Raw genomic sequence first — 14,290 nt, forward strand, 5'->3', positions numbered from 1 at the left:
GTTAGGAAATAAACCTTAAGAGAAAAACAGGGAGGAATAAAAAATATAGTGTGTGTGTGTGTGTGTGTGTGTGTGTGTGTGTGTGTGTGTGTGTTATATTCTAAAGTTTGGTAATGCTGCCTTAAAAAGGAGAGAACTCAAATTACAGCTATTTTCTCTTGGCATTATAAACTCCCATTTACTATTTTATTTTCAGAAGACCTAACAGTGCCTTATACACATTTAACAAATGTTTATTGAATGGACATACAATTCAGAATGAAACTCACTTGATCAAAATAGTACATCTAATTGTGGGGTTTTTCAATAGCGTTTCATTTTGAATTAAGATGTTCTTTATAATTCTCATTACCATAATTCTGTCTAAATACACACACACACACACACACACACACATACACACACAGAGAGAGAGACAGACAGACAGAGAGACAGAGATAGAGACACAGAGAGACAGAGACAGAGAGGCAGAGAGAGACAGAGACAGAGAGAGACAGAGAGATGCTGTTTTTCATTTTTTTTTCTTTTTTTCGGAGCTGGGGACCGAACCCAGGGCCTTCCGGTTGCTAGGCAAGCGCTCTACCACTGAGCTAAATCCCCAACCCCCTGTTTTTCATTTTTTAAATAGAAGACTGAAAACCAGGATGGTACAGCTCATTCAGATCTCGTGTTAACTCTTAGGGGTATGAAGCCTGCTTAGCATAGTGATCGCTGAGACTGTTTACAGACTGTGCCAGTTCTCTTCCTCCTCACACATGGTAAAGCAGCTTTTCTCTCCTTCTCTGCAGTTAGATATAGCTAGATGAGTTGTATGGCCACATCCAATGGAAGCCTTGGGGAGCTATGTAGTGCTACTATCAGCACATCCTTTCTTCCCTTCTAACTGTGGAAGAATGCACTGAGATGCAGTCTCTAACCGCCAGGGGGTCAAGTGACCACCTGAAGCAGAGCCCTCATGCTGACCCTCATCAGACATACAGTATGACAGAAATAAACCTTTGCTGACTTAAGCCACAGCAATGTGCGACTCTTCCATGACCGCAGCCTATCCTATTCTGTTTGATACTCAGCAAACATCTTTTTCACAAACAAGGTGAAGAGAATAAATAGCGTTGGCTATTTTCAGAAGGTAACATTCTGTATGCCTGTGCCCCCCCCATTACCTTTGCACTTCCATATGTCAGCTCCAGATAAATTTTCAAACCAATCCCTCATCCTCTCAGCTCTCACTGCCTGACTTCTGAAACCCAGGATCCAAGAATATCTGCATAAGATGTGATTCTTGCAAATCCAAACTCTTGCTGCCTGTCCTCGTTTGAAGCCTTAAGGCTGTTTTACTACCAGTACTCAGTAAATTCTCAGCATTTATCCCATGAATGAACGTTTGCTATAGCCACACTAGTCTTACAAACTAGGATATAGATCCAAAGGACTCATAAACTTGCTAGAAATTGTCCCCAAACATTAGTAAGCTTTTTGGGTTTTTGTTTGTTTGTTTTGTTTTGTTCCAGATCTTCTCTGTCTTTCTCTCCTTTTAATTGTTGTTTTGAGACAGGGTCTCAAATCTCACTATGTAGTCTTGGATGGCCTGGAATTTGCTGTTTAGGCCAGGTCAGCCTCTAACTCATAGAAATCTGGAATCCTCTGTCTCCAGAATGCTAGGATTAAAGGCTTGGACCACCACACCTAGCCTTTTCACTCTTTCTACTATGTGGCATGATTTCTGAGATCTTTATTTGCTACAAAATGTAGGGTTTTACAGCAAACTAATAGTATAAATAATGTTTGTGATAAGATAGCATGCAAATCACACATTTATATTCACTAATAATTGAAAGTAATTCCTCGAGGATTCCTACTTGCCCAAACCTAATTCTAGTTCTCAAACAGTAAACATACTAAAGCACAAATGAAAAGTCCTGTAGGCCATGTAGTCCAAGAAGCAACTTGCTGAAGATCTAGGGAGTATGAGATGAGCCTTTTCCTTTGATATGCACTGTATTAAAACCCTGACTTCTGGATTAGCTTCATTTTGGTCCTTACCAAATTCACTAACTTCAAACATTTTGCTCTCCAGTTCTTATTGGTTCTCAAGCTGTAAGAAAATATCCATGAAGAACTGCTTTATTAAATTTGGAATAGGTCACAACATGCATTCTTCAACCAATCCATTTTACAGCACTATGGTAAAAAAGTTTCAAGAAGTTCTGGGTAAAAAGGATCTATCTACTCCAGAGTTTCAAGAAGTTCTGGGTAAAGAAGCATCTATCTACTCCAGAGTTTCAAGAAGTTCTGGGTAAGAAGCATCTATCTACTCCAGAGTTTCAAGAAGTTCTGGGTAAGAAGCATCTATCTACTCCAGATACCTTGAGTTCATCTGAGCTTAGAAACTTTTTCCATCTCCCCTTGTCCTGGAGCTGGGACAAAGAGGACCTTGTACGGAGCAGACAAGTAAGGCCTCCGCCACTGAGTGTGGCTTGGGAAATATGAGTTCAGATAATCTCAACCATGAATTCACAGAACATATCCTAATTTCAACATGCCCTATGTTAAAAACATGTTTTGGGTTCATGTGTGTGCAAAATTTACAATTTTCTGATGGGATCTTTTAAAAATGTCAGTTGCTACACCATCTCTCTTCCTTTTCTTAGGTCCCATAAAAAACTGTTTCTCTCAGTTTAGTAGAAAATGCCTTGTGTATGCAGAACTGACTTTTTTTTTAATTGTGGAATTATAAACATGCTGTAGCTTACTGTATTCCTTTCCTGACTCCCAAGGAAGTTCAAAACCCAAACTAAGACTCACGTGTAGCACAGGACCTTTCTATTCCTTCCCAACCTGGCTTTCTCCTCAACTTCAGTATTCTCTTCTACTTTGTTTTACTATATTGTACACATCGACACAAAACTGCTTCCAATATCTGGATATACAAACTCTCTGTGAGTATATATGTTTGTCTTTTTTTTCCCCTACAATTTCTATTTCTCTCTCCTTGTCACAAAAATATTAGTGTATTCACCTTTACCTAAACGAGTTTCACATAAATCCCCATACTGAACATAAACATTCATTACGGTAGTCAAACCCATAAATACTGATTATCAGAGGGAAAAAAAGTTGTGAGCCCCCCCAACAGCGATCTAATTAATAATAAAAAGCCTTATTAAACTGTTTATTAACAGGAAGATTTATTAAACTGCTTCCTAACAGGAAGGCGAATTAACATTTATGGTGCATCGGTAAAACCGCCAGACACATAGTATAGCAGTTCCACTTTCAAAACAAAGTTGGGGTGGGGGGCATCTGCCAGCGCATAATTCCTGAACCATGCAGAGGAAATTGCCCTTTCATGGTGGTGGAAGGGGCGTGGGTATACACTTCGTATATCCCTTTTAGTGAAAGTCTCAAAAATCAGATGAGATAATTATAATGGCAACAATACATATTCTCTGACAGCCAAGTTCTCCCAGCAGTTTTGAATTGTGGAACACGCACTGAAGCAGCTGTCTAAATGCCAAAGTTGTGAACAGGCAAAACCAAACCCAGGAAACTACAATCTTATTCTCCACTTTTGAGGATAAGGCTATTACTTAACAACTTTAACAAGGTGTGCATGTTGTAGGGGATCAGAAATAGTTTTCAGCGTGTTTTATTCTTGGGAACAATTTTGGAGAGCAGCACTCGCTCCAACCGCCGGGCCATCAGCGCCGCGTGGAGAACTTTGAGCAACTCCAGGCCGGCGGGGCGGCGGGGCGGCGTTCCGGGAGATAGGGGGATGAGGGGAAAACCGGGTTCGAGTCCCGGTTGCAGCTCGAGAGCCCCCAACCCGGGCCGGCTGCTACGGTGGGCAGGTCACCCAGGCCAGCTCGTCCTCGGACCCCGAAGGGTCGCGAGTGTGTAGGGAGCTGGCCTTAGCTCACCGCGCCGAGGAGGAAGTCGCACTTACCGAGGAGGGTCAGGAGGGAGGCCCGGGGTCACCGTGGCGCGGGGCGGCGGGAGGGGAGGCTGCGCGGGGCGCGGGCGGGCACGCACAGCGGAGGGATGCTCGGCCCCGCGCGCGCCCCCAGCCCCTTCCCCACAGTGTCGCCCCGCGCAGCGGCCCTCCCGGGCCGAGCCACTCCTCTCCGTCAGGCGACGCCAGGCCAGGAGTCAAACTTGTCCCGCAGCCCCTGAGGGGGCGGGCGGGCACGCGCGCGACACTGAGTGGGGGTCGGACACACGGTTAGTCCCGGCGCGGCCGCCCCGCCCCACGACAGCAGACCCTGCCCACCACTGAGTCCCGCCCGCTCCGCCCAGGGTGCTAAGCTCCGCCCCCTCGCAGCAGGGCCCAAAAGACCGAGAATTCCGTTCTTTTAAAAGGGTACAGGTCCGGGTTGGGAGAGCCAGGGCACCAGGTACATCTTCATACTGGGCGGTGCTCCGATGAGGGAGGGCGGGCAGAGCGTACTCAATGGAGCTCAGAATGTGCCAGCCCCTAGAAACTGGGAGCAGGGGAATTCTTGGGGATGGGAAGTGAGGGAGAGTTCCCTCTGCAGGACCGGAAGGCGACCAGAGAGAGATGGCCTTTATGTCTCAGCTTACAGGGGAAAATCTGCAAAAGTCTGCCTTGATCAGCGCCGGAAACCTTTCTTCTTGCAGAAGTCTGATAAGTGTGCTGAGAAGTGGATTTGTACCATTGAAGTTATGATGTGAAGACTCCGCGGTTGTTTTACAATGGTGGGATATAATTTACTCCGGTATAAAACATGTAACTCCTCCATGCTCCGGGCTGAAAAAAAGCAATAATCTATTCAATACCTGTGCATCAAGCACTAATCTGTGACACTTTGTTAACCTCATCCATAAGAAGCAGCTATGATCCCTGGGTAGAAAGAAGGAAGGAGGGGGCTCCCGTTTTTTCTTCCATGAGTTAGTCATATGTGGATGAAGTGCCTAGTTGTACTTAGTTCCTAAAGTAATTCATGTATTCATACTGAATACATGTGGTGTATGTGTGTGTACTTGGTGCTTGTGACTCTGACATGGCCGTCCCTCTTCTGTAGTGGTTAACTGTGGATATTGCCCCAAAATAGCATTTGCCCACGAGGTCTTCAGTATGTCTTCATAATAAAAACCCAGTGGGAAGCAGTTGTCCTAAAGACTAATACTGGGATAATATAACCTAGTTGTGTAGGAGCTTGAGGTGGTTGGGAGATCTATTTAAGGATGCTTTGTGAACTGGGAAAATGGCTAGAAAAAGCAACAATGTAAAACTACGAAGCACTAACGATTCCAAGAGAAAAGGATAGAGTCACTTAATGCTGTTACAATAAGGAAATAGATACATCAAGAAAACTATGGTGTTGGCTCAGTTCACAAAGTACAAGAGAGTTTTTATCTGAGGCAGTGGAAAAGACACTCCCCATGCAGTGACACCTACACACAAAACTCCAGTAGCGCTGTCTTTAACTACAGAATGCGGTGTATAAACCCACAGCCAGAGATTGTGGAATTTGGAACTACTTTAAGGCTTGGTTCGAGTTTTCAGTCAGTGTTAGGGTTGTGAGCTTTAACAGAGAATCAGATACAACAAAAGAAAGTGGGCCCCGATTTAAAACAGGCGCTCTCACACACCCTTTCTTTTCCTTTCTACTAACTAAACATGCCACGTGTTCTATGCTGGAGTCTTTTGTATTAGATTTACTAGCTGATTCTGATTTTCTAATTATTTGTTCCACTCCAGCAAAAGCCATCAAAATATCCTTGGCAATCGTGATCAGTAACGCTAGCCTAGGGTACTCTCACTTGCTCTTTTAGCTGTCCCTGACACTGGACTACTTTTCTCTGTGTGTCTCCACACCAAGGGTCCCTTATGTGGCCTGCTGTTTGCCTTTCACACAGCTGGTTCCTTCTTCCTTGTCACCTATGGAAACCTTCAGTCCTTGCCTAGTGCCTCACTTTTCAGCACTAAGCACTCAGCACCTGCCATCTCTGGCTCCCTACCCTCATTTGAATGTAAGCCTTGTGAGATAGAATATTGCTTATTTAGATCACTGCTACATCTAATTGTCTATTTTTACTATGTGCATGAAAGAGAAGGTGCGTAACATGTATATTTTTAGTAGATGAACGATTCCACATTGGAGAGATAGCTTATATCCCCTTTTGTAACTGTTGAAGACTTTCATATAACTGATCTTTTTGAGCTGTATGACTTAGATGGCATATTAATGAAGTCTGAAACGTAGCCCGATTTTACTGTTTAATTCTAAAACGGAAAAGGCTGGTGTTGACTTCTTACTCTAGTAACACTGAGCATCAGTGTTTGGAGAAGCAGTTACATACAGTTCCATTTCTATGACAAGATCTTATGACCTGCCCAGGTAATAAGACTGTTGGATCTGACTTGATTGCCATATTTTTCTAGTCTTTCTTGTAATAACCCCAAAGAACAATACGGAGTTAAAACTGTAAAATTGAGACGTGCAGTGATTGTGAGAAGAAAGGAGCAATGAAAAGAATGCCATCCCACAGAACCGACAAGTTGCGAAAGATCAATAAAGCCAAGGTATTTGGCCCTGAGACAAGACCATATAAGAATGATTAGAAGTAGAATAGTTGAACGTAGAATCTTATTGCTGATAACTGACAGATGATGCTAATACAGTGTCCTTTGTAGGTGCTCAGAACATTTTGATCGATGATAAATTATAAAATTGAGGTTAACTGTTGATGCTAAAAAAAAAAACAAAAAACAAAAAACAATACTCCAAATGAAAACCTCAAAAGCAGTCTCAGAGAGAGAGAGATTATTTTTTCTAGTCAAAGCAGGCCCATGGACATACAGAGATGTTAAGACACACATTCTACCAAGGTCTCAAACCTAGGAGGAAAAAATGCTACAGCTGGACCAGCAAGACAGCTCAGGAAGCAAGGGTGCTTTCCAAGAAGGCCTCATGGTCCAAGTTTGTTCTTCAGAGCCCATGGTAATGGGGAGGACTGACTACTTCAGGCTGCTCTCTGGCTGCCACAGGTACACTGTGGCACACATGGCCACACAAATAAGTAATCAGTTAATGAATTAAAAAGCTGTCTGTGATGGCACACAGCTGTGACCCCAGAGCTTGGAAGGCAGATATGGGTGAATGTCTGAAATTGAGGGCAGCATGGTCTGCCTATGGCATTCCTGGTCAGCCTTGCTGGAGGAAGTCACTAGGGGCAGCCTTTGGGAGCTTAAAGCCCCACCCCATTTCAGTTTTGCACTCTGCCAGTTATTGAAGGTGCCTGCCACCATGCTTGCTCTGTCTTTATGACCTCTCCCTCTGTAACGTAAGACAAAATAAACTCTTCCTTCTACAAGTTGCCTCTCTCATGGTGTCTCATAACAGCAACGGAAAAGTAACTGAGATAACCTGGTAAGAACATGTTCCTGCCTTTCGTCTGAGAGTCATGGAGCCTGCCCCTAGCGCAGGAGAAGCTAAGGCCCCCCTTGTTCTTTAGACCATGTTGCCAGCAGATAAGGTACAGTCCCTGTCAAATCACAGAACATCATGATTTGACCTCATGCCCATGATGCAGAGCGTGAAGTGGGAAGACTCACTCTTTACAAGTGGAAGGGAGATACTCTTCCCCTCCTTACAGACCCTTACAGAACACTTACCTCACAGCTACTGCACACAGTGCTGAGGACGTGGGAAGGAATGTGCATTCTTTTCCAAGCCTATTTCCATTCTGCCATCTGTAAGTAGATCTCTTCTATGAGCACACTTTCTGACTTGGAGGTGGGACTACCCGACCCTGTTGACTGTTGATTTCATGATTCACCTTAGCACAGTTTAAGGTCCCTCACGGTCTAACGAGCTGCTGATTGCCAAGCCAGCACTGTGCCCACTCTGAACTGTTTGCTTTGTCTATACCACACTATCTTTCCCATAGTCAGGCCTTTAAAACTGCAGGGGCATGCACATACACACCACACCACACACACACACACACACACACACACACACACACACACACACACACACACACCCTACCTTCTTTTCTGATATTTGCTGGGCCTAAAGACAACTCCTGCCCTGGTGATCTTTATCCGGACCTTTCCAAGCGTGCTGTGTTATTCCTACATGCTCCCATAGTGCCCGTGGTGCCTTTCTCTCTGTTGTGGTATGTACTGGCTGTGAATGTGGGTTTACTTGCCTGTCTCTCTGACTGGTGGAGAATGTCTACTCTAGCAACTCATAAATATTTTATAAATGAATGAATGAAAAATACCCCTGGCCTATAAACCATTGAGAAATAGCCACTCTGTTGGATAGGAAAAATGTTTCTCTCTGAGCATTGCAACACAGACAGACAGAAACTTCCTTCTATTATACAGTGTTATACCACAAGTTTCATGACATTTCAGAAGGCTTTAAATTTATTTATTCCGTCACCTTACAAGAATGAGGGGCTGAACAGGAGGCGTTTGTGTTTGTTTTCTTGTGTCATGCTAAGCAGTCTGACATCTCACTATGCTTCTTATACACTGATAAAAACAGTAACGGTTGTGAGCCTACTGATTAATTGTTGTTTTGTGATTTAAAGACTGCACCAGCTCTGTGTTGGATATAACGTTTCCTGATGACTGTCTAACAGACAAGAACAACCCACTTTAGTTTCTGTTCTCATGTTCTCTGAGAGCAAGCTCATGGCCACACTATGCATGAATGTTTACAGATTGAGGTGTGTCGCTGTGAGTGCCCATGGCTGGCCTGCTGAGTATGCCTTCATCGGCACTTACCGATTATGGGAGGTGATGGCGGCCCAGGAGACACCGTGCAGCTCAGCACTGTGCTGCCCACTGTGGAAGAGAATGAACAATGTATCAGAGCCACATAAACCCCACACCACTTGTTGGTTTTCACACTTCCTCTTTCACCCCCGTCTTGTTCAACTTTTAAGCACACACACACACACACACACACACACACACACACACACACACACGCCCCCTCTGCCTTCACACTTGCTTCTGCATTCAGTGTCTATTCTTAGCACAGAGCACTTGGAGAAAGACTCTGGCTGTTTAATAAGCAGCTGACTTGAGATACGAAGACGTCGGGTGAGTGGAAGGTGGCACACTGCACACATCGGAGGAGCATCAGATAACAGTCTACATGACACCAGGGAGAAAGGAAACAAAGCCTCCCATACTCTGGGCCAACCCCAAGGAAGTCAAGAGATGCTGCCAATAAGATTCAGAAGGCTTCTGTTTCTGTTGCTTTGAAATCTGAGTCTGCATCTATGGGATCTCATATTTTCAGCCTGAGCCATTAATGTTTTATGTTATCAAACAATCGGAGGTTGCTATGTTGCCCTAGCATTGTGAAGGATGTCTTGATTATGTATTTCCACTTCTGGATGCACACACCTAAGATAAGGTAGTTACCTTATCAAAGTTACAGTATCAAAGGAGTTACCCAAAGCTTTATAGCCGGAGGCTGGAACACCCCAGAGACCCAGAAACTCATTACAGGCTGGTTGTTCCTTCTGAGGGTACTAGCTGAGAAGGCAAGAAAGCAGCTCCAACAGGTTCTTTCCTGCTTTTAGTACTGGAGGGTTTGTTGGTTAAAACAAGTCCTTCCTTCCAGCCACAGGTGACTTGGGTGGGGATGGTGGCTGCAAAGCAGCTGATAGTGTATGGGCTGGATACAAGCTTCCACTCTGAGGAAGCTTGAATGAGCAGGCCTGGGGTGGATGCCCAGTTCTGAGAATTCTCAAGCAGATCAAGCCAGATTTCCCCTTCTGAGGAAGAAAGAAATGGGTGATGCACACAGCTTGTGGCCTGAGACAGGCCCAGCATCTTTCCTGATTCTCTGAGGAGCTGGTTCCAGGAGCTGCTTATAATTCTAAGTCTGGCCGGCTGACTTGCTACCCCACGGAAGGGTGATGTCCAGTGTGCCCTTATGCTCTGGTATGCTTTGCCACAACCTTGCTGCATCCACAGGAGGTGATGAAACATATTGGCTGTCTCCTGGTAGCCTGCTCTGAGACTCTGAATTTCTTGTCAGCGCTGTTTGAACTCTTGCCCAGGGGGAAAATGCCATCTTTGGAAACAACATTATAGCTCCTTTCTCAATAACCTCCATTTCTGAAATAGCAAAGAGATTACACTGGGGAAGGGAAAGACTGTGAAGGGAAAATGTTGTTATAATTTACATATAGTACAAAGCTACTCTTTCTAGTGTATAACTCCAGAATTTTAACTAGTATGCAGTTGCCACAAAAGTCAACACAGTCACAGAACATGTCTGTGATCTAACAATTCCCTTGTGTCTCTGTGTCATCTATCTTGAGCCTGTGGCAACCACTTAGCTCTTTTCTATCCCTGAGGTTTAAGTCTTGTCCCAGGTGGCATGAGATGGGATCATAACAAGGCTCTTTTAGCATCCTCACACAGCTAGCCTGTGTCTACCCCATCCATGGGACATTGCTTGACAGTGTTATTTTCATTATCTACTTGATTTCTCTTTCATTTGAGTGTGCACTTGCACTAGGAAGTAAGACAGGGATCCTGCCTGTACGCTGTCGACTCTCCAAGGTTCAAGAAGCAACCTAAGTGTTCAGTAAATATTTGTTGAATGAAGTGCTATGTGAATAAAGAGATTGAGGATTCCTGGGACCCTTCCTGAGCTCGAACAGACCTTGTTAAGAAGAGATTATTTTCTTTACAAAATGCATTAATTGAAGGATTTGTCTGTTGCCACGGTAGTTGGCTATCTGAGAGTAATACAATCAGGAGACATTGGGATGATGAATCATTTCTTTAATCGTTTCTCACCTGGATGGTGAGATTAACCAGAACAGAAGTGGCCTGAGGTGAGGAAGGCATCAGCAGCTCTTTCCTGGGGTTGTTCTGGGCACGAGATAACTTACTGGACATGAAGTGTTTATTGCAGTGGTCTTCAGCTGGGAGTCATTTTGTTCCCCCAGAGGCTATGGCAATGTCTGCAGACATTTTTGTTGTCAAAAGTAGGACAGAGAGGACAGCTAAGGGAATCTGCTGAAGGTCACAGAATGTGAAGTGTGGTTCTCCATGGCAAAGAATTATCAGTTGGGCCACCAGCCAGAAACCCTGGGTGAATGTGTAGTCAGGCTTGAAGTAAGGGCTATATTTAACATTTGATGATATCCTAATCATCATCATCATCATCCTCATCATCCTCATCCTCATCATCCTCATCAGTAGTAGTAGTAGGAGAAATGTGTGTGTGTGTGTGTGTGTGTGTGTGTGTGTGTGTGATGTACATGCAGGGTGTGTGCAGATGTTGGAGTACAACAGAGGCTCTGGATTGCCCCCCCGCCCCCGCCCAGAGCTCTCAGAGGTACAGGCAATTGTGAACTGCATAATGTGGGAGTTGGGAATCAAACGCGCATCCTTTGGAGGAGAGATACACGATTTTGACGGCTGAGCCATCTTTCCACCCCTGAGCTAATGTTATTTAGAAATGATCCTTCCTAACCAATCCTCTCACCCAGGCTGACAGTGAGGCTGTGCATTAAGTCTGAAGTTAGACTCCTTATGTTTGAAGCTCAGCATGACCCACAGCAGTGTGCCTGAGCGCGTTAACCTGACTTTTCTATACAACTCTGCCTATAAAAGGGGATTAGAGTAACTGCCTCAGAGAGTTGCCAGGGAGTCAAACACAGTAGTCCACACAACGCATGCATTACTGCAGTAGTGCATAGCAAATGTTCAATAAATGCCATTGATTACTCTTGTTTCTGATGCCAAAAAGATCTTCCCACAGGATATAATGAAGGAATTGAGAATAGTTTCCACTAGGGAGGAGAAATTGAAAATACTGCTCATATGAAATACATCCTGGCATTAATTTAACACAGTGATAGATAACTACATAGGATTAAAATTCAAATAAAGCACATAGGGCTACACTTGTGTGTGTGTGTGTGTGTGTGTGTGTGTGTGTGTGTGTGTGTGTGTGTGTGTGTAGGAAATCAAAGCCAGAATATTCAACCAGCAAAGTTCTTCACACACAGTCTTGGGATGAACACCATCACCATACTGATTGGTTTTGTGTGTCAACTTGACACAAGCTGGAGTTATCACAGAAAAGGAGCCTCAGTTGTGGAAATGTCTCCATGGGACCCAGCTGTAAGGCATTTTCCCATTAGTGATCAAGGGGGGAGGACCCAGCCTATGGTGTGTGGTGCCATCTGTGGGCTGGTGGTCTAGGGTTCTATAAGAGAGCAAGCTGAACAATCCAGGGGAAGGAAGTCAGTAACATCCCTCCATGGCCTCTGCATCAGTTCCTGCTTCCTGACCTGCTTAAGTTCCAGTCCTGACTTCCTTTGGTGATGAACAGCAATGTGGAAGTGTAAGCTGAATAAACCCTTTCCTCCCCAACTTGCTTCTTGGTCATGATGTGTTGTGCAGGAATAGAAACCCTGACTAAGACATTGGCTCAGGAAAGGGAACATTCTCTCCTCCACAGAGTACCTGTTGCTGTGCACAGTATGGATCAGATGCCCTATGGGATGAGACCAGAGTGGACCCTCATGTCTGGCTGCTGAAGAAAGACTATTAATTTGAAGATGACAAAGTGAGTGTTTTGGGGTCAATCTAAATCCAAATCTTAAAAGTTAGTATGAGGAGAGACTGTCTACCTCAGGACCATTGTCCCCAAGAGTGACTGTTACCATGGTGCTTCCTGGCTCTGAGGTTAGGCACAGTGATGCCAAAGCTCTTTCATGATATCAGCACACTCATCCCTTAAGAGTCTCATGGTCACACTGGCCTGAAGTTACTTCCTCCTTTTGTATCTGGGATAGAATGCTCCTTCCCCATTTAAGTTTTCTGAGTCCTAGTTTTGTTTCAGAAACCCACAAACATTAAAAAATATGAAACGGTAGGGATAAAAGAAATAACATGGGACCCAAGAACCACAATATGGCGTAGTCAGCAGTGTGGTTTCCATCAGCCCCAGCCATAAGCAGCCACTGCAAGGGCCACCACAGGACTACACAGTCATTGTGTCTGACTGTCAGTCCAAACCAATGCCGAGGTTGGCTTCTCTCTAAAAGATACCCAACTATTTCAGCAGTATAACTCGTGTGCGAGGTAGACCCTGAAAGGTCTTAGTTTCTCTAAAGAGCAGAGTAATGTCTGGAGCTAAAAGCTGAGCAATACATGACAATAAACACAAACCCATTGAAGCTACTCAAAACGTTCCCTGGACTCCTGAGCATTTCCTGGTCACCGGCTGGCCAGACATGACGACTCCAACTTAGGTACCTTTTCCTGACGAGGCCAGCTGTGGATACTTTTAACGACTCTTGGTTTTAGAAATGACTAAACAGGTTGCATTAAGTTTTCGTAAGGACCTTCCATTGTTCTGGCCCTCCTCTACACTCAGACTTGGAAGCAAGGCACAGTGAAACTATACCACCCTCCATGGTCTCTGCATCAGCTCCTGTCTTCAGGGTCCTGCCCTGACTTCCATCAATGATGGACTATAATGTATAAGCCAAATAAACCCTTTCCTCCCAGACTTGCCTTTGGTCATGGAGTTTCAGCACAGCCATGGTAACTCTAACTAGGACAAAAACTACTACCAGGTTAATGGGGTAATGATGTGACAGACCTGACCATACTGTTTTGGGGAGGATTATGAAGAGACTTTGGAACTTTGGGCTAGAAAAGCCATGGAGTGTTATGTTAAAGACTTGGTGAACTATTCTGTGGGAGCACAGAAAACAAGAGTCTTGATAGAAATGCAGAGGATGAAGGCCTGGCTTATGAAGGTCCAGAGAGTTCCTTAAAGACTCTACTGCGGCCATTGCATAGCATGAGTTAAGAATCTGTAGTTTGCTCAGCTAGGCCTGAAGAATTGGCTGCAAGAAACCAGAACCACTAGCATGAAACCTTTCCTTTGTTGGGATAATCTCCTCTGGTTAGCTGGAGCTGAGAAACTCGTGGTGATTAAGAAGAGACCAGCATCACTGAGGTGAAATATTCTGGCAAGTGTTTCCTGAAAGTCAGCACACAGAAGCTGGTGTTCCAGAGGTGGCCAATGCTGTATCTCGTGCTGGAAGCCAAAGTTGGTCATGTATCGTCGGTCAGGAGGTACTGGTTTTGAAGGCATAGAGGAATCATAGAGAGACGCTGAGGCTTGGCACTGTGAGGAAGCAGGAGAGGCCACTGGTGGAAGTGCAGCCAGAGTAGCAGTTGAAGGGCCAAGATTCAAGGGATCAGGTGGAGAAATCGAGGCTTGGCACCATGAAGAGAGCCTATGAGAGGCTCTTG

At 44.7% G+C, this 14,290-nt stretch overlaps 1 protein-coding gene across 1 annotated transcript in view; it reads right to left on the reverse strand.

The window, feature by feature from the left end:
• The window catches only part of Klhl5 (kelch-like family member 5), a 62,330-nt gene extending 58,079 nt beyond the window's left edge, over nt 1-4,251 (reverse strand). Inside the window, exon 1 of the mRNA XM_087583083.1 lies at nt 3,947-4,251. The gene's annotated coding sequence lies outside the window, so the exon portion shown is untranslated. The remainder of the gene's footprint in view (nt 1-3,946) is intronic.
• Nucleotides 4,252-14,290: the final 10,039 nt, after the last annotated feature.

This window comes from Rattus norvegicus, chromosome 14, assembly GCF_021556685.1.
Source record: "Rattus norvegicus strain SHRSP/BbbUtx chromosome 14, alternate assembly SHRSP_T2T, whole genome shotgun sequence".
NCBI lineage: Eukaryota > Metazoa > Chordata > Mammalia > Rodentia > Muridae > Rattus > Rattus norvegicus.